The sequence below is a fragment of the Bos grunniens genome, chromosome 12, assembly GCF_055505025.1.
Source record: "Bos grunniens cultivar Pamir isolate PY7600 chromosome 12, Bosgru_T2T1.0, whole genome shotgun sequence".
In the NCBI taxonomy this organism is placed as follows: Eukaryota; Metazoa; Chordata; class Mammalia; order Artiodactyla; family Bovidae; genus Bos; species Bos grunniens.
Genome location: NC_141176.1, coordinates 59,957,351 through 59,980,157, shown reverse-complemented (window position 1 = coordinate 59,980,157; position 22,807 = coordinate 59,957,351).

The window sequence follows — 22,807 nt, the reverse complement described above, 5'->3', positions numbered from 1 at the left end:
CATCAACTCTATTATATTTTACTCAATATTTATTACCCCATTCATTCCATTTTTCTTCCCCTTTCTCACTCTCAATCACGTGTCTCACAGGTAGTCTAATATTGTCAGCATTTATCCTTGAATTTTATATGTATTTTATATGGGGAATAGATACATTTTTAAAATACATAAAAAACAGAAATCTAAAATGTTTTCTTTTTTTTCTGTTTACATACAAGAGGTGTACATATTCTAGTTTATTTCTACTGATTACTGCATTTTATTCTATAGACTTTTCTATTTTATTTATCTCCATCAAAAATAAAAATTTAAACACTTTCCAAATACAAAAACTATAAGAATGTTGCAGTAAGCTTCTGACATATTTTCTTACAGATGTGTGTAAGAATTTCTCTGGGCCACATATGATGGGAGAAGATTTCTAGTCATAGGGTGTATTTTGATTGTGTATATCAGGCTACATGCCATACTTACTGCACCAGTCAAATTTCTAGCAGTGAAGAGTTCCTGTCATTTCACCTAGAAATTTTACCCAGTATTTTATATTTTAATATGTCATGAATATAATGTAGTACATTTTTATTTTAATTTACTGGCTAGCTGTGATTTTTTTGTACCTTATATAGAATTTGAGTTTTGTCCTCTGTAAACATATATTTATATACTTTCTCCATATTTCTATTCTTTCCTGGTTTATTTCTTGGTGATTTGCAGAATTTCTTTATTATTTTTTATTTTTACCATTTGTAGGTTTTTCAGTTTGAATATGACTTTTCTTAAACTTCATGTAAGGTATGTATATAATTAAATCCATTAGTTCTTCATATTATTTTATATACTTTAGACATACTATTTTAAAAATCCTTTCCTAAATTCAGCTTGATTTATATTTTCATGTATTTATTTCATGATTTATTTGCTGACATTTAAGTCAGGCAAGTCTGAATTCCATGTTTGTAGATGCTGTAGAGATGTCATTTTATTCTTTTTCTGTGAAGTGAGCCCACTTTCTTGATATGGTAAATTAAACAGTTTGTCACTTACATATTGATTTATTTCCTCTATATTTATCCTAGAATAAAATTAGAAGAGAGTGGAAAGATAGATAGATAGTTAGATATCATCAGTTTTTTATTGTTCTTGAAAACAAATCCAACTAATTTCTGTGAATCAATTTTCATCCTCAGAACATTATTGACCTTATTTCTAACCTTTTTAGATTAGAGTGAGATTAAATCTTTTTTAGATTGCCTGCTCAGTTCAGTTCAACTCAGTCGCTCAGTCATGTCCGACTCTTTGCAACCCAATGGATCACAGAACACCAGGGCTCCCTGTCCATCACCAACTCCTAGAGTATACTCAAACTCATGTCCAATTGAGTCGGTGATACCACCCAACCATCTTATCCTCTGTCGTCCCCTTCTCTTGTCTTCAATCTTTCCCAGCATCAAGGTCTTTTCAAATGAGTTGGCTCTTCCCATGAGGCAGCCAAAGTATTGGAGTTTCACCTTCAATATCAGTCCTTCCAATAAACACTCAGGACTGATCTCCTTTAGGATAGACTGGTTGGATCTCCTTGCGGTACAAGGGACTCTCAAGAGTCTTCTCCAACACCACAGTTCAAAAGAATCAATTCTTTAGCGCTCAACTTTCTTTATAGTCCAATTCTCACATCCATACATGACTACTGGAAAAACCAGAGTTTTGACTGGACAGACGTTTGTTGGCAAAATCATGTCTCTGCTTTTAATAGGCTGTCTAGGTTGATCATAGCTTTTCTTCCAAGGAGCAAGCATCTATTAATTTCAAGGCCGCACACAATCTGCAGTGATTTTGAAGCCCGCCAAAAATAAAATCTGCCACTGTTTCCACTGTTTCCCCATCTATTTGCCATGATCCCAAGTGATGGGATGGAGAAGGCAATGGCACCCCACTCCTGTACTCTTGCCTGGAAAATCCCATGGACAGAGGAGCTTGGTAGGCTGCAGTCAATGGGGCCGCTAAGAGTCGGACACAACTGAGAGACTTTACTTTCACTTGTCACTTTCATGCATTGGAGAAGGAAATGGCAACCAAGTCCAGTGTTCTTGCCTGGAGAATCCTAGGGACGGGGAAGCCTGGTGGGCTGCTGTCTATGGGATCACACAGAGTCGGACATGACTGAGGTGACTTAGCAGCGTCAGCAGCAAGTGATGGGACCGGATGCCATGATCTTAGTTTTCTGAATGTTAAGATTTATACCAACATTTTCACTCTCCTCTTTCATTTTCATCAATAGGGTCTTTAGTTCTTCTTGACTTTCTTCCATAAGGGTGGTGTCATCTGCATATCTGAGGTTATTGTATTTCTCCCAGCAATTTTGATCCCAGCTTGTGTTCCATCCTGCCCTGCATCTTGTACTCTACATATAAATTAAATAAGTGGGGTGACAATACAGCCTTGATGTACTCCTTTTCCTATTTGGAGACAGTCTGTTGTTCCGTGTCTAGTTTTAACTGTTGCTTCCTGACCTGCATACAGATTCTCAAGAGGGAGGTCAGGTGGTCTAGTATTCACACCTCTTTCAGAATTTTTCACAGTTTACTGTGATCCACACAGTCAAAGGCTTTGGCATAGTCAATAAAACTGAATTAGATGTTTTTTCTGGAACTCTCTTGCTTTTTATATGATCCAACAGATGTTGGCAATTTGATCTCTGGCTCCTCTGCCTTTTCTACAAACAGCTTGAACATCTGGAAGTTCATGGTTCATATATTGTTGAAGCCTTGATTGGAGAATTTTGACCATTACTTTACTAGTATGTGAGATGAGTGGAGTTGTGTGGTAGTTTGAGCATTTTTGGCATTGCTTTTCTTTGGGATTGGAATTAAAACTGACCTTTTCTAGTCCCGTGGCCACTGCTGAATTTTCCAAATTTGCAGGCATATTGAGAGCAGCACTTTCACAACATCATCTTTCAGGATTTGAAATAGCTCAACTGGAATTCCATCACCTCCACTAGCTTTGTTTGTAGTGATGCTTCCTAAGGCCCACTTGACTTCACATTCCAAGATATCTGGCTGTAGTTGAGTAATCACACCATCGTGATTATGGTTCATGAAGATCTTTTTTGTACAGTTCTTCTGTGTATTCTTGCCACATCTTCTTAATAACTTCTGGTTCCGTTAGGTCCATACCATTTCTGTCCTTTATCGAGCCCATCTTTGCATGAAATGTTCCCTTGGTATCCCTAATTTTCTTGAAGAGATCTTAGCTTTTCCCATCCTATTGTTTTCCTCTATTTCTTTGCACTGATCACTGAGGAAGGCTTCCTTATCTCACCTTGCTATTCTTTGGAACTCTGCATTCAAATGGGTATATCTTTCCTTTTCTCCTTTGCTTTTTGCATTTCTTCTTTTCACAGCTATTTGTAAGGCCTCCTCAGACAACCATTTTGCTTTTTTGCATTTCTTTTTCTTGAAGATGGTCTTGATCCTAGTCTCCTATACAATGTCACAAACCTCCACCCATAGTTCATCAGGCACTCTGTCTATCAGATCTAGGCCTTTAAATCTATTTGTAACTTCCACTGTATAATCTTAAGGGATTTGATTTATGTCATACTTGAACAGTCTAGTGATTTTCCCCACTTTCTTCAATTTACGTCTGAATTTGGCAATAAAGAGTTCATGATCTGAGCCACAGTCAGCTTCCAGTCTTGATTTTGCTGACTGTATAGAGCTTCTCCACCTTTGTCTACAAAGAATATAATCATTCTGATTTCCATTTTGGCCATCTGGTGATGACCATGTAGAGTCTTCTCTTGTGTTGTTGGAAGAAGGTGTTTGCTATGACCAGTGCATTCTCTTGGTAAAACTCTATTAGCCTTTGCCCTGCTTTATTCTGTACTCCAAGGTCAAATTTGCTTGTTACTCCAGGTGTTTCTTGATGGCCTACTTTTGCATTCAGTCCCCTATAATGAAAAGGACATCTTTTTTGGATGTTAGGTCTAGAAAGTCTTGTAGGTCTTCATAATGATAATTCTGTTCCCTTTATCTCCATCTCAATATCCTTCCTTTTTTTGAGTTACAGTTGTGCTTATAACACATCCTTCCATGTGAACAGTGAGAGATTTTAGTAGACATCATTGTCTTATCTCCATTTTAGAGAATAAAGGTACCATTTCTCTATCACTTATATTGTTTGATGTAGGTGTGGTATTATTTCATGTTAGAAATTTGAAATTATACATCAGTTCAGTTTACTGATAATTACATTGATTTGAAGTGACTTAGCAGCAGCTACTAGTTACTAATATGTCAACATGATTTTTATCCCTTCAGATTTTTGGGTTATGCTTTTGTCTACTTACCTATGTATTTGTCTGTCTTTTTTTTTTTTTTTTTTTCTTTATTCTTCAGTAGTCTCTCTGTTTTTTTGTGACTTACATGTGTTCCATGCATCATCTCCAGGTTTGCAGTTTTCTTTATACAATTTCATGTCATCTCTTGAGCAATACATGTTTCTTACATTTAATATGATAAGTTTTATTTTCAATATTTTATTACCATTTCAAGTTTCTGTTTTGTTAAGGTAGTAACCCCTCTAAAAAGGATATGGACATATTCTGGATTTTAAAAAAATATTTTATACACATCTTGTACATTTTAAATTTTAAACTATCTAGAAGTGATTTTTTTATGTGATGTGATGTTGAGATCAAATTTTATTTGTGATTCTATTAAGGTTTTTAACAGCATTATTTTTATTTTATGTCCCCATATTAACTCTAATCAGGGGCTTTCCTGATAGCTCAGTTGGTAAAAAATTCATTTGCAATGCAGGAGACCCCGGTTTGATTCCTGGGTCAGGAAGATCCACTGGAGAAGGGATAAGCTACCCACTCCACTATTCTTTGGCTTCCATTGTGGCTCAGCTGATAAAGAATCTGCCTGTAATGTGGGAGACCTGGGTGTGATCCTTCGGTTGGGAAGCCCCCCTGGAGAATGGAAAGGCTACCCAGGAGAATTCCATGGACTGTGTAGTCCATGGGGTTGCAAAGAGTTGGACAGGACTGAGCAACTTTTACTTCACATTAACTCCAGTCAGGAAGTTGTCCCTACCCGCTACACACTCACTCAACATGCACTTAATGTTTGTTTTAGATGGTCCATTATGCAGCCACTCTGGAAATCAGATTGATTTTCAGTAGTATGGCAAAACATGTTGCAAAAAAAAAAAATCTTGTTTGAAACGAAGGCACTAGCTTTTGGGGCTAGTCAGCCGCAGGCAATGAAACTTCTGGTCTGAATCAAATTAAACAGAAAATCAGAGAGTAATAGGAAGATAAATCCTTTCTTCTTTCTCCAGGCAGTTTTGCCATGGAGCTAGTCCTTATGAGTCTATAGAAGTATTTGCACTGTTTTTTTAAGGCTTCACATGGAACAGTACCCAGAAGAGTGATATTTCATTATGCTTTTCTTTTTTCCTGTCTTATGTCACTTATAGTCTTACTCTTACTCCTCTAGGATTGTACCTTTTGAATAAATTCTTGACATTTTCTCCTTGTGTGAAGTTTGATTTTGTTAGGAATCTGAGGCTCAGAAATTGCCAGTAGGGCCTGTTTTAAAAAGCAAGCCTTAAGGGTCAGATTCCTACCTGATTAAAGACAATGATAAACCCCACTGATTATGATGTTTTAAATTATGGTAGTCATATCTCAATTAGCTAAGATGATATTTATTATTAATTGACATAAAATGTAGGAAGAGAAGGAAACTTTGGGGAATTAATTCAATGTATAGTCACTATGGGACAACAAAAACCATAATTATTGTGAAATTGATTGAAGATTTTGATGCATACTGAATACCTTGCAAAAGAACGTAATAGGTTCAGAGAAGTTATTTCCTACCCTAGTGAACAGTTTTAAACCAAAGGACCTTTATGCCAACTTTAAATTAGACTTACCTCTTATAGTCACAGGAGTGGCAGTGCTGGAAAATTTGCCCCCAAGTCTTGAAGAACTCCAAAGGGAATATTATATGTGCAATACTAAATAGACTTCTATTACTTAATAAGAGATTGGTAAGTAAGTTTGCATACCACCAAAGATATTTGAAGTATGAAAGCCATAGTGTACTGCCATGACCTCAGTGCCATTCTGAATTCTAGTGAATATAACACAAGAAAATCATACAACTGTACAGGAAAATTTCTATTAATTTGTAAGTATAGAGTTATCTTGGTAAATAACACATATTACTAGACAGTGTTAGGATGATGATATAACAGATGCTTGTATTGTCATAATATAGTTCATTTTTTAAACACTTATTGATTTGGGTGTGTCGAGTGTAGTTGTGGCATATGGGATCTTCCATCTCTGTTGTGGTCTGAGAGATCTTTAGTTGCAGCATATGGAATCTGTAGTTGGTGGTATGTGGGATCAACTTCCCTCACCAGGGATCAAACCCAGGCCACTTTCATTGAGAGCCCAGAGTCTTAGCCAGTGGACCACCAGGGAAATGCCTTATAATATAGTTCTTGCTCAGGGACACTAGGGGTCCGTGTTTGGTTTGAATTGATTAAAACTAGAATTTAAGGCAAATATAGAGATTTTGTATTGTGGTGGTTCATATAGGGAACTGCTTTCCAGATCTATAAAATGCTATTTTTTTCAGTTACATAATCCTAATATAATTATACAAGTTGTACCCCATTATATTTGTTGGAGGAACCAACAGTTAATTAGTTGCTATCAACTAGTCTTTCTGATCATTCTATTCTGATTAGAGACAAGACCTAGTAGCTAAGATTACCTGTGGTGGTTTAGTACTAGTACTAGAATTCTGCTGGATTAGCATCTTACCATCCATATTGAAACCAAGCAAAACATTTTACTGACAGCATTAAGACCCACATCTCTGTTCTTTAGAAAACAGCCAAAAGAATATTTTATAAGATGCTTGCTGTCCCAGACTAAAGAATTTCTAAATGCCTATTAAAATGATTGATTTTTAAAATCGTATCCAGAAACATATCTAAATGATAAATGTGTACATCAAGCCATATTAAGTCCACTCCAAAATCCCTATCTTTGTTAGACTTGGACTCTTCCCTCTCCAATTTGACAAGGAATTTCTGACATCGTAACTTTTCTGTGCAGAAACCCACTGAATTAGTTTACTGTCTACACTTACTGAGAAATCAATCACCACCACTTTATAAGAGCACACTTAATTCAAAGTCTCTGGTAAGTGAACTCATACTTATAAGCTAACATATAGAAAGTTATATTCCCTTGTCTAGACTGCAGTCACACATGTATTCTTTTGATTTGTAAGCCTTCTTAAATTAGATTTGCAGTTGGCATTGTGGAGTATGATATACTTCTGAATTTGTAAAAAAAAAAAAAAAAAAGGGCATGATAGTTAGGGTAAGATGTGAAGAAAATACTGTTACTATCAGTAGGTAACTTTCTCAGGCAAGCACAATAATTACATGGTCTTCAAGTTACAATGAGCAGAAGGGGAGTACTTTTGTTGGTGAGAAGACTTTCATATGTTGGGGATTGTAAAAAATTACTTAAACTTCCAGATCATCTTTAATTGCAATTAATTACCAAAATCACACACAAGAGACTAGAAAACCTAAAAAAATAAAAAATTTATTTATAATTTGCAGATTTAGACCATAGATTTGATTTTCAGTATCATTGTCCCTTTGGCTGGAGGAGATTAAAAAGTTGATCATAAAAATCTCCATTTTCTGTGTCTGTGTGTTGAGGTAAGAATTTAAATACTGAGTGCTGCATTTTATCATTAAATAACTGGTGCAATCTAAAGTAGTCCTTGGTTTGTCAAAGTCTTGCTTTCCATAGCGTTATGATTCAGATGAGTAAATGTGAGAGTTTGAATAATTTGTTCATCACTGGATGCTCTTGACTTCCAAGTTTCTATCCTATAGTAGCGAATTCAGACAAGGTCAGATACAAAATCCAAATTTAGCATATTCTGGAATATTTATTACTTGCAATAATTTTGCAAACTTGTTATTTCTGCCTAGAACTCATACACACAATAGTAAAAGCCATCTCTTGATAGTTAAAAAATATTGGTACATGTTAAATTGTTCCAAAAACTTTCCATATAGCCAGGGAATCCATGAGAATACACAGAAAACCTGTACAAGAAAAGGTCTTAATGATCCAGATAACAATGATGGTGTGATCACTCACCTAGAGCCAGACATCCTGGAGTGTGAAATCAAGTGGACCCTAGGAAGCATCACTACAAACAAAGCTAGGGCAGGTGACGGCATGCCAGCTGAGCTATTTCAAATCCTAAAAGCTGATGCTGTGAAAGTGCTGCACTCAGTATGCCAGCAAACTTGGAAAACTCAGCAGTGGCCAGTGGACTAGAAAAGATCAGTTTTCATCCCAATCCCAAAGAAGGGCAATGCCAAAGAATGTTTAAGCTACCGCACAATTGTACTAATTTCACATACAAGCAAGTTAATGCTCAAAATCCTTCAGGCTAGGCTTCAACAGTACATGAACCGAGAACTTCCATATTTGAAGCTGGATTTAAAAAAGACAGAAGACGAAAAAAAAAAAAAAAAAGACAGAAGAATGAGAGATCAAATTGCCAACATCCACTGGATCATTGAAAAAGCAAGATAATGCCAGAAAAGTGTCTGCTTCATTGACTATGCTAAAGTCTGACTGAGTGGATCACAACAAACTGAAAAATTCTTAGAAATGAGAATACTAGACCACCTTACTTGCTTCTTGAAACACCAGGTTTGCAAGTCAAGTAAAAGCAGTTAAAACCAGACATGGAACAATGGACCGGTTCAAAATTGGAAATAGAGTACATCAAGGCTGTTTATTGTCACCCTGCTTAGTTAAATTATAAGCAGAGTACATCATGCAAAATGCCAGGCTAAATGAAACTCAAGATGAAATCAAGCTTGCTGGGAGAAGTATCAATAACCTCAGATATGCAGATGACACCACCTTAGTGGCAAAAAGTGAAGAGGAACTAAAAGCCTCTTGATGAAAGTGAGAGAGTGAAAAGGCTGACTTAAAACTCAACATTCAAAAAACTAAGATCATGGCATTCAGTCCCATCAGTACAGTTCAGTTCAGTTCAGTCACTCAGTCGTGTCCAACTCTTTGCGACCCCATGAATCGCAGCACGCCAGGCCTCCCTGTCCATCCTGGAGTTCACTCAGACTCACGTCCATCGAGTCAGTGATGCCATCCAGCCATCTCATCCTCTGTTGCCCTCTTCTCCTCCTGCCCCCAATCCCTCCCAGCATCAGAGTCTTTTCCAATGAGTCAAGTCTTCGCATGAGGTGGCCAAAGTACTGGAGTTTCAGCTTTAGCATCATTTCTTCCAAAGAAATCCCAGGGTTGATCTCCACTTCATGGCAAATAAATGGGGAAAAACTGGAAATAGTGACAGACTTTATTTTCTTGGGCTCCAAAATCACTGGGTAGTCACTGTAGCCATAACATTAAAAGACACTTGCTCGTTGGAAGAAAAGCTATGACAACCTAGACAGCATATTAAAAAGCAGAAATATCAGTTTGCTGACTAAGGTCTGTCTAGTGAAAGCTATGGTTTTTCCAGTAGTCATGAACGGATGTGATTCTTGGACCATAAAGAAGGCTGAGCGCTGAAGAGTTGATGCTTTTGAACTGTGATGTTGGAGAAGACTCTTGAGAGTCCCTTGGACAGCAAGGAGATCAAACCAGGCAATCCTAAAGGAAATCAATCCTGAGTATTCTTTGGAAGGACTGATGTTGAACCTGAAGCTCCAATACTTTAGCCACCTCATGCAAAGAGCCAAGTCATTGGAAAAGGCCTTGATGCTGGGGAAAATTGAAGGCAGGAGGAGAAGAGGACAACAGAGGATGAGATGGTTGGATGGCATCACCAACTCAATGGACATGAGTTTGAGTGGCCTCCAGGAGATAGTGAAGGACAGGTAAGCCTGCCATCCTGTAGTCCCTGAGATTGAAAAGAGCTGGACCCCACTTAGAGACTGACCCAGAACAAGAACCACATAGTGCAGTAACCAGTGTATAGAAAGCACGATTCTTACGTTTGCCTCTAGTCACTAGGTAACAGAAAATAATACAACTACTTCAGAACAAACAGCAACTCTGCCTCCATGATTGCCAGAAAGTCATTTTCCCTGAAATCTGTGACATCATATTTCACACCTCAGAAAAGAAACCTTAGTACATCCAGTTGGTGTAATGTAGATTACACTTTTCCACTGCAGCAAGGAAGCCCAGGAATAAGAATTTACAGATCATATACTAGTAAGTAAGTTTGAACTGTTTTTGACATTTTAAAAACATAGTAATCATTTCCAATTATTTTGAGTAGCCTCAATGATATTGACTCTAGGTTCCTTCATTATTTAGTTCCATAACATATTTATTTCTTTTTTTATCATTATTGATCCCTTTGGTCAGAGAACAAATGAATAATTTTGGTCAGTCCAGTCACTAAGCATTATCTTTCATTGCATACTATGAATATTTGAGTACGGAAGTCAATATTTTACCCTTAACTGGATATTAATTTTCAGAGAAGCATAATTTTAATCATCTACCTGATATTTACTTTTTTCAGTAGGATGCACAGAATCTGGTTGGAATTAGCTAAAGAAATCACTTCTTATATTCTACTTTCAAAAGGGTTTTTGTTAATATTTATATAGTAATCTAGTAGATATATTTAGAAATATAATTATTTCCAAATGTTTGATTCTTAAATGATATTGCCACTTCATTAATGAAATTCAAATGTTTCCTTTACAATAATAGTGTTCAACTGATAATTGACAAGATAAATTTTGGTTTTAAAATGGATTAAATGAATATTATAAACCAATATTACATCAATTTAAAATAGTCAATTACATGTTTCAATGTCAAAATATCACATAAGAAACGAGTTGCCAGTCCAGGTTCGATGCAGGATACTGGATGCTTGGGGCTAGTGCACTGGGACGACCCAGAGGGATGGTATGGGGAGGGAGGAGGGAGGAGGGTTCAGGATGGGGAACACATGTATACCTGTGGCGGATTCATTTTGATATTTGGCAAAACTAATACAATTATGTAAAGTTTAAAAATAAAATAAAATTTAAAAAAATAAATAAAATAGTCAATTAATTTTAAAAGCTTCATATTCTATAATCTCTTCACAGTAATAGGTCAATATCTACACTCACATAAAGTGATGTAAAAAATTTAAAAGACTTTAAAATATTACAAGAATCCTACTAACAAGTTTCTAAATAGCTCTACAGTTTTTGTGCAATTATTAAAGTGAATTTCATTAACCCTATGTCTTGCCTTGAAATATTGTTTTTATCACATCTAAAACCCTCTTGATGCATATGCATTTCATGACTTCTCAAGTTTTAAATATATATTTTAAATGTCCCTCCTCACTATTCATAATTTATATAAACACATATATATGCACGTATATATGTATATATACAACACACATATATAGGTATACATACATATGTGTTTGTGTCTGTGTGTGTGTAAATGGATAGAAGGATAAGTATGTATTCATATGGCCAACTAATAATACTGAGTGTTTAGACAATATACAGCAATATATTACAATCAGGAATAAGAGATATTAATAGTCAACAATATCAACTATCATATCATTATAAAAATTGAATAATAGCAACTAAGACAGAAGAGTTTGTCCCTGACAAAATTTGTGTAATGCTCCATTAGAAAGGCACCAGTAGTGTCACATAATCTTTACCTTACCAAATATGAGAAAAACAAATAAGAAATAATGACATAATATATACACATCATAAAATTTGGCTTTAGGAGAGAATATACATTGGATAAACTTGGAAACTATGTTTGAAAGAAAGATGAGTTTAGTATTTGACATACTTTACTCATGCTATTATAAAGTCCTAGTTAAAAGAATATCCCAAAGCTAAAGTATGTGTACAGAATACATTCAGTAAAGTGTTTTAGGGTATATATTAAAGAACATTTTTTAAGTGACTGGCATCTTTCAGTTACAAAATCTAAATTAATTACATGATCTGTTATATATTCCCCACATTTAAAAAAAATCCTGATTGTAAATCATGTTTTTAATTTGAACTCAAAAACTGAACGTTCATATAATTGGTCAGTAGAGCAAAAGTTTCCTTCAATGAGCTCAGTATTTAAGTTTTAATTATTAGCTGGCATAACTTTCATTTTAACATCTACTTTGTCTTGAAATGAGCAAATCAACCTTGCCTTTCCTATGGTTCAAGCCCCATTGGTTTTGATGGAAAACTTTGTCTTTCAAAACATGTACTCTGAAGCAAACCTTATATTTTCTCTAGTCTTTAGAAAAAATAAGCAATCATAAATTAAGGGCAGAAACTGTGTCTTGGCAGTCTCCTTTTTCCTCCCTGTTCTGTCCAATATTTTATAGATCCTTGATGAATATTAAATCATGGTGATGACAAAATCCTAAGCTGTCTCATTCTTTAAATCAACAAACTGTGAAATTTTATCATTTACACATGATATTAAAATAGCTGGAAAAAAGAAAACCTTTTATATTTCCTTGGGTCATTTTGAAAAAGCAAAACAATTGGTGTACATGACAGCCTCCCATCTATCTGTGTGTTTAATAAAGCCAAATGTGGTGAAGACTAATGTACCATACTGATGTTTGCAGAATTTCATTAATGTATTTCTAAGACTATCATAACTCACTCACCTCTGTTGAGTTTATGAGCCATAGGTTTTGTGCCAGCACATAAAATCAGCTTGCCTAACACAATGCAGAGACTAATAATATCAAAGATGACACTTACTCACATTTTGAAACAAGGTGACTCATTTATTTCCCCCTCCCCAGTGTAGTAGGACAATGGAGTCATTTAAATTAGCACTGAAATTAAGAACTTATTCAAAGTCACTAAGTGATAGTAACTTGTCTCTCATAAGAAAAGTCTGGTATTCTTTCATCACAAATTCAGAGTGCTACAACAAAGCAATAAAATTTATCAGTTTTATGTACATAAAAACCTTTTTATTATATAAATTATCATTGTCCATTCTTAGTGCTATATAGAATATTTTTAAAATCCTCAAACAGCTTATAATAAATAGATACAGTTACTCATATATTTTACCCCAAATGAGAATTTAAGGAACATATTCATCAACTATACAGAATTCATGTTTTGATTACTGCATTGAATCAAATAATAAGATCAGCTAAAGAATATTTTCATAAGCTGTCTATTCACTACCATCTTGGTGATTCTATTAGGTTGGTTTGCTGTTCTCAGAAGAAAATAAAATCACCAAGTGTGTTGATAGCTGTAAATCAATTAAATAAAGAAGCAAACCAATCAACTAAAAATTCATGATCTGACTTCTGTATACTTCTCTGTTCTCTTATAGCCCTCTGCTCCCACCTGTTCCTAAACTCCTCATGCTCTTCTCCTGCCTCACTGGACTTTCTCTTTTGCTTCATTATGTCCAATTCATTCTCTCTCAGATATAATGCCCTTTCCTTCTGTTCTCTTTGGAAAGTGCAAATGCAGTTTTGCATGGCTGCTTCTCTGTGATCTTACAAGTCTCAGGTTATTTTATTCTGATGTAGCTAGAGAAAATACTAGAATAAATATCCTTCAAATACTAGGATAAAGTCAGTGTATTTTCATAGATTCTAGCACAAATAGCATAGAATACTGGAAAAAATAATGTGGCAGCAGTTCAAGTCTTATTTTACTGCCTAAAAATGGTGTAACAGTATAATTGTGTAAGTCACTGAATTGGTTAAAAATATTTTACAATGCCTATCAAATGCAGTGCTTATAGTTACACCACCAAATGCAAATTTTTGGGCAGTATCTAATACTAAATCTATGAATTTAGATAGATGTTCAACTTAAGATTTTATCCCCTTCAGTGTCAATGATGTTCTCCAAAGATGCTTACATCGCCAAAAGATGTGGTAGAACAGAGGATTCCATTCAACTCCGTAGGCAAGCATTCCAGATACTTACAAAATACAAAAGCAAGTAACTATTTTCCTGAACTGTCTACATCTTAAATTTAAATATATCCAATGATATATAAAACAGATTTAGATTTGCTGATAACTATTAAGTCTATAATACTCGAACAAATGCACACATACATATTTCTGTAATTATTTAACTCATAATCACACAATGGAATGAATATAATGAAGACAGCAGTATTAACAATGCAGTAAATTATTAGAAAACTAGTATTCAAGAAAATGGGGAAAAGAAAATTTAAAAGCAGTAAGGCAGACAGTTTCCTTAGAACTATATGTATGAGTCTCCCAAATAATCTAGTGAAGAGATAATACAGTCAGTCTTACAAATTCTTTGATTCCTGGGTTCACCTTAGTTGTGAAGCTGTGCTGGGGATGCTTCAGCACAGTCTGTTTGTGTTTATGTTTAAATAAACTTTTTCTCTTGCTGAAGATTTAAATTTAAGGAATTGCTTCTACTTTTTAGGTGTGTCACACAACTCATAAACAAGGATCATAAACAAGGACAATTATAAATTAAAATACATGAAATTGACAGCACAATCATGGAAAGTAACATACAAAGAAAATGCATAAGTAAAAATGGAAAAATATAGGCAACCCAACTCACAACTAAAGTACCAATTTTCTAACTATATTTCAAATTCTTAAAAATCAATAATGGAAGGAAAAAAATCTAGGTCTTAGTTGGCAAAATAAATGAACAGATACCTAAAAGAGACAAAGTGGAAATACTTTTGGAATATGGAATATTCCAAAATGGAAATATTCATGATTAAATGAAATATAATTTAACATAATACTGATATAAATGCTTCTACTTTCTAATTTCCTAAAAACCCATCAAGATTCACAGTGCAAAACATAGATGAAAATGATGTGAAAACAGCAACCTTCATAAAGAGGGAGCTTGCATATAAAAAAAAATTTTTGGAAGACAATTTGACAATATCTGAGAGTTTTAACCAAGAAATATTTTTGACTAACTTTTTTGTAAGAGACACTTTAGGCCAAGAAATTACCTTAAAAAATAATAAACGTTCTAAACCTCATGTGATCTATATGCCAGGCACAGGAGATAAGCAATAAAAGAATTAATGGGTCAAGTGTATATTTCATCAGATGGTAATATGCTCTAGATAAACATAAAGTAAGAAAAGGACTAGTAAAAGGGTTAAAGGGTTATCACAGGGAGGATGAAATTTGATTAAGAATTTGGGAGGAATAAGCAAGCCATGTGGATATCTGATGAGAAAGTCAGTATTTGAAGGAAGGCCCTGGGTAAAGACCTTGAATGTAGCTGCTACCGCTGCTGCTGCTAAGTCGCTTCAGTCGTGTCCGACTCTGTGCGAACCCAGAGACAGCAGTCCACCAGGCTCCCCCGTCCCTGGGATTCTCCAGGCAAGAACACTGGAGTGGCTTGCCATTTCCTTCTCCAATGCATGAAAGTGAAAAGTGAAAGGGAAGTCGCTCAGGTTGTCTACTTGAAAGTTATACAGTCATGTCCAACTCCTAGTGACCCCATGGACTGCAGTCTACCAGGCTCCTCCGTCCATGGGATTTTCCAGGCAAGAGTACAGGAGTGGGGTGCCATTGTCTTCTCCACTTGAATGTAGAGCCATCCATATTTTTTAAAGGAAAAACAAAAATTCCAGTGTGTTTTAGAAGAGAAAATAAATGGGAGAGTAATAGGAGAGTACTAGAGGGGAAAAAAAAAAAAAAAAACAGGGTAGGGAAGATAGATTAGGTACGTCATTGTAAAAACTGATATTTACTCTGAGGTGAAAAGTCAGTTTAAGGATCTGAAGTGTTAAGCGCCATAATATAGTTTAGGCTTGACCTAGTAGCTGACTCCTAGTGAGAAAAACTACATGGATATAAGTACTAAAGTGCTATAAGTCTAGTTAGGAGGCTACTGAAATATCCCGGATCAGGAATGATGGCTGCTTGATATATATTTTTAAAGTAGTGTCAACAATATATACTGATGGACTCACTGTGGAATATAAGAGGAGGAGAGAAGTTGATGATAAAAAAGCTTTTGGTATGAGCAACCAGGATAATGACACAATCAGGCACTGCGAATCAGACTTTTCAACGTTACAGTGCAGTAGGGAATGTGTTCACCATGGAAGTTACAGCGAGCCTGTTGTACATCAAGAGGTGATATTGATTACATAGTTAAACACAGAACTGAAGAGGAAAGGTTCTGACCGATTTAGGAGCCATTGCATTTTAAACAATATTTAAGCCATGAGAATGTATAAAATGATTAAAAACAGTTGATAAAGAGAAGAGGTATCAGAACTAAGCCATGAGGCACTAACTTATTAAATGTCAGAGATGAGAAGGAAAGATCAGACTGTGAAAAGTGGCATAAGAAATACACCAAGGGATGGTGGTGACTTGGAGACAAAATTGAAAAGTTAATAAATAATATTTCAAATATCTTTGGCAAAGGAGCAAATGCAAAACAATGGAGCAGATATAGTGTTTTGTTTTGTTTTTTTTAAACAAAATGATGCTGAAACAACTGGACATTCACATGGGAAAAAATGAGTTTATAAATTTATACCTTTCACAAAAACCAACTCAAAATAGATCATGGACATAAATCTAAAATTCACAACTATAAAAAACTTTAGAAGGTAACTTAGGAGAAAACTTAGATGACCTGAGATACGGTAATGAATTTTTAGATATAATACCAAAGATGTGAACCATGAAAGAAATAATTGATAAGCTAGATTTCATTAAAATTAAAACACTACTACTCCGCAAAAGTCAATGTCAAGAGAATAAAATAAGCCACCTACTTATGTTAAATGAAAGAAGCCACTCTGAAAAGGCTACATACTCTGTGATTCTGACAATATAGCACTCTGGAAAAGGCAAAATAGGGAGACATAAAAAGATTAGCGGAGAAGGCAATGGCACCCCACTCAAGTACTCTTGCCTGGAAAATCCCATGGACGGAGGAGCCTAGTAGGCTGCAGTCCATGGGGTCACTAAGAGTCGGACATGACTGAGTGACATCGCTTTCACTTTTCATTTTCATGCATTGGAGAAGGAAATGGCAACCCACTCCAGTGTTCTTGCCTGGGGAATCCCAGGGACGGCAGAGCCTGGTGGGCTGCCGTCTATGGGGTCGCACAGAGTTGGACACTACTGAAGCGATTTAGCAGCAGCAGCAGCAAAAAGATCAGTGGTTGCAGAGGTTGTAGATAGTTCATGCTCTGCAGAATATTATAATAGTTGATACATGTTGTTATACTTTTGTCCAAACCCAGAATGTAAAACACCAAGAGGGAAACATAATGTAAACTATAGACTTTAGGTGATGATATTATGCCAATGTAGGTTCATTAATTGTAACAAATGACCATTCTGTCATTTGTCATTTGCCTGGTGGGGAATGTTGATAATGAGAGATGATATGTGTGTGTGGAGACAGATGTATACAGGAAATTTCTGTCCTTTCCCTTCAGTTTTTCTGTGAAACTTAAACTACTCTAAAAAAACAAATAAATAAAGTTAAAAAACACTTTTTTCCAATTTTTCTTAATAGGCAAGAACATAATTGTTCTATAAATTCTCCTCTTTTACTTCTGTCTTACATCATATATATTTGCCTTATAAAATGTTAACACATCATCATTTTGCTTGAAATGTGCCAGGAAAATAGAATCACTGCATTTGTTAAGATGATCTGTAGTCAGGGGTCTTTGATATTATTACTATGGCTCCAAAAACCTTAGATGATGGTTAGCATTTTTTACCAATAAAGTAATTTGTAATTAAGGTACACACATTGTTTTTAGACATAATGCTATTGAACATTTAGTAGACCACAATATGGTATAAGCATTACTTTTATATACACCAAGAAACCAAAAAAATGTGTTTACTCATTTTATTGTCATAGTCTGGAACTGAACCCTGATATCTTCAAGAAGGTATGCCTGTACTTCACATTGTTATAATACAAATGGGGTAATTAAAAAAAATAGTAGTAACAAGATGATTTTGGAAGAAACTTAGAGGAGCTCCAGATGATTAGATTGAAGTTGCAGTGTTTGAGGATTCGACAGATGGAAAAATTTTTTAATGTTAACATGATTTTTAAAGTTGAAAAGTCTTCTCTGTGTCACAGATATTGCAACATACTTACTGTACAATACTGTTGTTCAGTTGCTCAGTTGTGTCTGACTCTTTGTGACCCCATGGACAACAGCATAAGAATTACCAAAATGTGACATAGAGATGTGAATTGAACAAGTGCTGTTGAAAAAATGACCCCAATTGCTCAATAGACTCGCTCAATGCAACATTGCCACAAACCTTCAATTTGTAAAAAACATGATACCTTTAAAATATAATAACTAAAGCGAATAAAATAGTGAAGCACAGTAAAATAAAGTAAGTGGAAGTTTAATATACAATTAAGTGATGTTTTAGGATTTTCAGGATAAAAGTGAAGTAATGTAGACAAAATGAATTACATAATAACCTAAAACTTGATATATGCTATGTTGTCAGATACATTTATGAGCAAAAGAACATATTTTATTATACCCATTATGTCAAAATATTTAGTTAATTTAATTAAATGAATAGCTCTATTATATACTATTGGCTGACTCAAATATTTTTTAAAAAGGTGACCGGTTTCAATGTATCTTTAGTAATTCACAAAATGTCTGAGGTTTAATTTCACTGAATTTTAATTATAAACATATTTTATTCATTTTTCTTTTTGGATAAGGCCACAGTAACAAATAATCTCAACACTTCAGTGTTTATGATTATGTGATGTTAATGTACTGTGGATTGGCAGTGACTATGTATTTGCCCTAAATGTGTCCTTTTTTGGAAAGCCTTCCTGGAGGCCAGTCTTTTATTGGGAGTTAATATTCTTCTGGAATAGAGAAAAGAGCAAAAATAATGCTGGAAATACTAGTATGTTCTTAAGCATCTTCTCAGAATAAGGGTATATCATTTAACACCCACTGTATTGACCAAAGCAAGTCACATGTAGAATATACTCCACTGATAAGGAGAAACTATAGATCCTATGGGATAAGTAGGTACAGCATATTCTTGAGGGGGAAAAGCAAATGAGCAGCTAACATGAAATGATTTGCTCCTACATTTAATTAGCTTATACATAGGATCATAGTGGTCCAACTCAGACTTGTCATATTGTGATAAACAAATATAAAGCCTATGTTATTGATAAAGGCGCTGAACTGCCTAACCAGGTCTCCAACTAAATACCATTGTATAACTTGTTGTGCGTATCTATTGTGCCATTCAAAGTTGGGTGTCTTGTAACTTGTGGCCTATAGTAGTTCTCAAAGAAAGTAAGCAATAATGACAAGATAAATATTTCCATTTGACAAATAATTTGGCTCATAATATTTAAAACAATATTTATTCAATTGTAAGAACTTATCAAGTGGCCATCACATGATAGATACACTTCTGTATACTGGGAGTATAGCAGAAAACAAAAAGAAAATAGTTATCTTCTAGAGGTTGCATATTTCCATTGAATATTAAATTTGGAACAATTTATATTGACATGAATGATTCACAATATTAATGATTTCCTTATTTTTATATAAAGAAAACACATTCTGCAATATATATTCCATCTGAAATGTTCTTCTTCTAGGTAGCAGATGGCCAATTGGATTACTTCTGCCTTTTTCAGATCTTTGCTCCAAAATGATCTGTGAGCCTTTTCCTTATAACTCTAGTTAAAACTGTATTCCCACAAACTTGTCCTTTTGTAGTTGCTCCTCTTGTTATGTTTTTCTCTATAATAACACTATTTGATATTTGATTTATTTTAGTTTTCATTTATCATCTGCCTTCCCTGCTAAAATAGAAACTCTACAGTGGAAAGATGCTTGCTTACTGGTGTACTACCAGGGAATAGAAAATGGCAGAGCAAAAGTACATGTACTTTCTTGTACACTTTTGTTGGAAATGCAAATTGATGCTGTTACTATGGAAAACTATAGGAAGACTTCACAAAAATATAAAAAACAAAAGAAAGAAAGAATGTTATGATCCAGCAATCCTATTTCTGGATGTATATCCAAAAGAAATGAAATCACTGTCTTAAAGAGATATATGCCACCCCTTTTTTGTATCATTATTCACAATAGCCATGATATGGAAACAACCTAAATATCTATCAAAGGAAGAATGGATAAAGAAGATGTGATGCATAAATACAATGGAATATTGTTCAGATTTTTATAGAAAAGAACATCCTGCAAATATGTGACAACCTTGATTTCCCTCGAGCTAATTTCTTGAAGTTACTGAAAGCTGAAAATGAAAACTACACAAATGACTTAGGAAAGTAATGTTAAGAAGTGAAGTTTTAGAGATAAGAAAAAAAAGTCACAAATATTATTTAGTATTTGTAATTCCTTCAGTAGAATGCTTTACATGAATGGGGTTTGAATTAATTTATTTTAAAATATTATGATTATTAAACATGGTACCTTTATAGATGAACTTTTTAGATAAAATGTTTTCAGTTCATTGTATCATCAATATATGATAAAAATTGTTGCTAGAACATTTGGTCCTCAATCAACAGAGGGTAGGAAAACTTTATGTCATATTTCAGTTTGAATTAGGAAATAAATCGAATTAATTTCTCTGTTATTGACCTTCCATGCAAACTTACTAAGCTTTATTGGTTCCTTGATGGGTAGCCATTAAAATAGAATATAATTAATAGCATCCTAATTATGTCTTCTGCTGAGTCGCTTCAGTCGTGTCTGACTCTGTTTGACCCCATAGACCGCAGCCCACCAAGCTCCCCAGTCCCTGCGATTCTCCAGGCAAGAACACTGGAGTGGGTTGCCATTTCCTTCTCCAATGCATGAAAGTGAAAAGTGAAAGTGAAGTCGCTCAGTCATGTCTGACTCTTAGAGACCCCATGAACTGCAGCCTACCAGGCTCCTCCGTCCATGGGATTTTCCAGGCAAGAGTACTGGAGTGGGGTGCCATTGCCTTCTTGCTTATTTTCAGTATATAATCTTGTTCCTTGTATCCCACAGAGAGAAACTGAAATGACGTATTTTTATTTAGCAATTAAAAAATTACAAAACAATGAAAAAGAATAATTTCTGTGGATTAATTAAGTGGTAGATATAACTTACTGTATTTCACAAAATATATCATCACTTTTATATTGTACTTTTTAATTATGGAAAACAAAAACAATGAAAACTATGTATATAAACACATATATACATATATATGTACATAAATTATATACGTATATGTATGTATAAATTGTTTATGGAACAGTTGCAATTTAGTTGATAAAACGCTTTTATTGCTCAAAGTGGCAATTTACATTAGTTTTAATCATTAAAATAAAATAAATTATACTAATAAATGCTTCCGTAGCTCTGTAAACAGAGAAAGCACTTCTAACTAAGGAGATAGGGAAATTTTTCTCATTCTAATTTTGATTTGAGACAGACTTTATAGACTTAATGATTTGAATAAGATACATTTAAATTTTAGAAGGAATAAAGCTTTATGTAGAGGAGTGGAGCAAAGTGCAACACAAGAGTGAGAATATATAAAGATTATTTGAAAATCAGTGATTATATTTCCTTGAAGGATGCTAAGGAAAGTTTTTTTTTTTTTTTCTCCCCATGGCATCAGTTTAGTTCATTTCAGTCTGCTCAGTCATGTCCAACTCTTTGCAACCCCATGAACTGCAGCAAGCCAGGCTTCCCTGTCCAACTACAACACCCGGAGCTTGTTCAAACTCATGTCGATCGAGTAAGTGATGCCATCCAATGATCTCATCCTATGTCATCCCCTTCTCCTCCTGCCTTCAATCATTCCCAGCTTCAGAGTCTTATCTAATGAGCCAGTTCTTCACATTAGCTGGCCAAAGTATTGGAGTTTCAGGTTCAGCATCCATCCTTCCAATGTATATTCAGAACTGATTTCCTTTAGGATTGACTGGTTTGATCTCCTTGCAGTCCAAGAGACTCTCAAGAGTCTTCTCCAACACCAGAGTTCAAAAGTATCAATTCTTTGGTGCTTAAATTTGTTTATGGTCCAAATCTCACATCCATACATTACTACTGGAAAACCATAGTTTTGACTATACAGACCTTTGTAGCTAAAGTAATGTCTCTGCTTTTTAATATGCTGTCTAGGTGTGTCATAGCTTTTCTTCCAAGGAGCAAGTGTCTTAATTACGTGACTGCAATCACCATCTGCAGTGCTTGTGGAGCCCAAGAAAACAAAGTCTGTCACTGTTTCCACTGTTTCCCCATCTGTCTTAAGTGATGAGACCGGATGTCATGATCTTAGTTTTAAGCCAGCTTTTTCACTCTCCTCTTTCACTTTCATCAAGTCTCTTTAGTTCCTCCTCATTTTCTGCCATAAGAGTGGTGTCATCTGCGTATCTGAGGTTATTGATATTTCTCCTGGCAATCTTGATTCAAGCTTGTGCTTCATCCAGTCTGGCATTCCGCATGATGCACTCTGCATATAAGTTAAATAAGCAAGATGGTAATATACAGCCTTGATGTACTCCTTTCCCAATTTGTAACCAGTCTGTTCATTGTTCCATGTCCAATTCTAACTGTTGCTTCTTGACCTGCATACAGATTTCTCAGGAAGCAGTTAAGATGGTCTGGTATGGAAGAATGAAGAGCCTGAGATAA